General features: G+C 33.9%; 1 non-coding gene across 1 annotated transcript; it reads left to right on the forward strand.

The window, feature by feature from the left end:
• Positions 1-1,368: 1,368 nt before the first annotated feature.
• LOC115232315 lies at positions 1,369-1,487 on the forward strand. The gene has a single exon (XR_003883626.1). It is a non-coding gene; the product is annotated as a 5S ribosomal RNA (ribosomal RNA).
• The last annotated feature ends 1,013 nt before the right edge of the window (positions 1,488-2,500 follow it).

A 2,500-nucleotide genomic window follows, 5' to 3' on the forward strand; every position in this document is an offset into this window, starting at 1 on the left:
GGGACAGATACGGATCCAAAGACATGCACACAAGTGTGTATGTGCGTGTATATATATATATATGCAAAACAATTAAGATTCAAATGAATTCAAATGAATTCAAATGAATTCAAATGAATATGGTACGTAACTTAGATGCACCAGAATTCTTTATGGTATTAACCATAAAATTATGTGGGTGATTATAACCAAGAAAAAAGCAACAAGAATGGATCGGTAGATTAGTACAATTGTTTCATACTATAAACATTTTATTTCAAGCTGCAAATATTACAGCAAATATAATTACAGCAAATATAAAGTATTCATCAGCTAAATCACATATAGGTTTTCCAAATATCTTAGAGAGTGTAAATATCCTTATGAAGTTATAGGAGTGAGTTCCATGAATCTGAAGTAATATTCCAAGGAGACTATATATGTTTTCCAACAATATAAAGTTTTTAAAATGATTATTAACATCCCAGAGAAGATACATCTACTCATAAAGATGTGGGTATAAGTTCCAAGAGGCATGAGGAAAGATGCTGGTCATACCACGGTTAAGTTCGCATCTAACTGTTGCAGACAAAATTCTATAGTAGCAAGAAAGAGATATTTACACTCTCTAAGATATTTGGAAAACCTATATGTGATTTAGCTGATGAATACTTGACATTATATTTGCTGTAATATTTGCAGCTTGAAATAAAATGTTTATAGTATGAAACAATTGTACTAATCTACCGATCCATTCTTGTTGCTTTTTACTTGGTTATATATATATATGTATACATATATATATATATGTTTACACACACACACACATATATATCAATATATATACATATATAAGATTATATACATACATATATATACATGTACGCATACTCACACACACACACACACATATATATATATATAGAGAGAGAGAGTGAGTGAGTGAGAGAGATTGAGAGAGGGAGAAAGAGAGAGTGATAGGTAGACAGATATACATGTAGGTATGTATATATGTATGTATGCGTATATATATATATATATATATATATACATATTTTAAATTTATATACGCATGTATGTATATACACGGATAATATGGGGATATATATTGATAGATATATATACAATATACTTACATGTCTGATGTCTTCGTACAATACTGTGGCTCTCAGAATATATATGTGCTTATATATGCGTAAATATATATATATATATGTATACGCACACTCATGTATATGTACGCAGGTATGTATATGTATGAATGCATATATGCGTGTATATACGCCTATCAATACATATGTATGGGTTTCCTCAACTGTGTTATTGTCAATCTAGCTGGAGACCATGGGGCGACTAACCTATTCATAGATTTATGAACTGAACCTTACCGCTTACGGCCTTATCACGTTGAAAGCACCGGTTCTCGTCCGATCACCGAAGTTAAGCAACGTAGACCCTAGTTAGTACTTAGATGGGTGACCGCTTGGGAAACCTAGGTGCTGTAAGTTTTACATATTGTTGTAGGCGCAAGAGTAGCTGTGTGGTAAGTAGCTTGCTTACTAACCACAGGCTTCCAGGTTAATTATCACTGCGTGGTACCTTGGGAAAGTGTCTTCTACTATAGCCTCAGGCCGACCAAAGCCTTGTGAGTGGATTTGGTAGACGGAAACTCAAAGAAGCCCGTCGTATATATATATATACGTGTGTGTGTTGTGTGTGTATGTGTGTGTGTGTGTGTATTTATGTGTTTGTGTGTGTCCCCCAAAATCGGTTGACAACCGATGGTGGTGTGTTTACGTCCCCGTAACTTAGCGGTTCGGCCAAAGTGACCTGTAGAATAAGTACTAGGGTTACAAAGAATAAGTCCTGTGGTCGATGTGTTCGACTGAACGCGGTGCTCCAGCATGGCCACAGTCAAGTGACTGAAACAAGTAAAAGCGTAAAAGCATTAACCTGTTCATAGACTTATGACCATTCTTTAATCTCATTAAGGCTATCACATCCAAACTGAAAATAATATTTTCCTCAAGAATTTTCTTCCTAGATACATTCGTTTTCTAAATGCTTCCATAGATTTTTTTTTTTTTTGGCCGAGGTTTTGACGGTAACACATATGTACTCGTTTAAATGTGCGTATCAATTTTCTGTATATTTTTGAAAGAATATGAGTGGCTATGCATGCTTATTATACACCTATCTACCTACATACCCTTATCTGAATCTACATATTTTGTGGAAGTGATTTCCCTCCGCCTTAACACCATTATTTATGTACTTCATTTGTTTCGGTGACATTTTCCATACATATAAATGATTTACCAAATAAAAACGCACTTCATTTCAAAGGTTCCGAGGAAGCTATAAAGTGAAACACTAGCAGTCACATCTAAGTGCACAACATTAAATAGCAGAAACATCTCTAAAATATTTCATTACAAATTCTTATCCCCTTGTCATTACATTTATTCACAAATATATGTGTGTGTGTGCATGTACATGTATAAAGGTATATAATGTATAT

This window comes from Octopus sinensis, unplaced genomic scaffold, assembly GCF_006345805.1.
Source record: "Octopus sinensis unplaced genomic scaffold, ASM634580v1 Contig20332, whole genome shotgun sequence".
Lineage (NCBI taxonomy): Eukaryota > Metazoa > Mollusca > Cephalopoda > Octopoda > Octopodidae > Octopus > Octopus sinensis.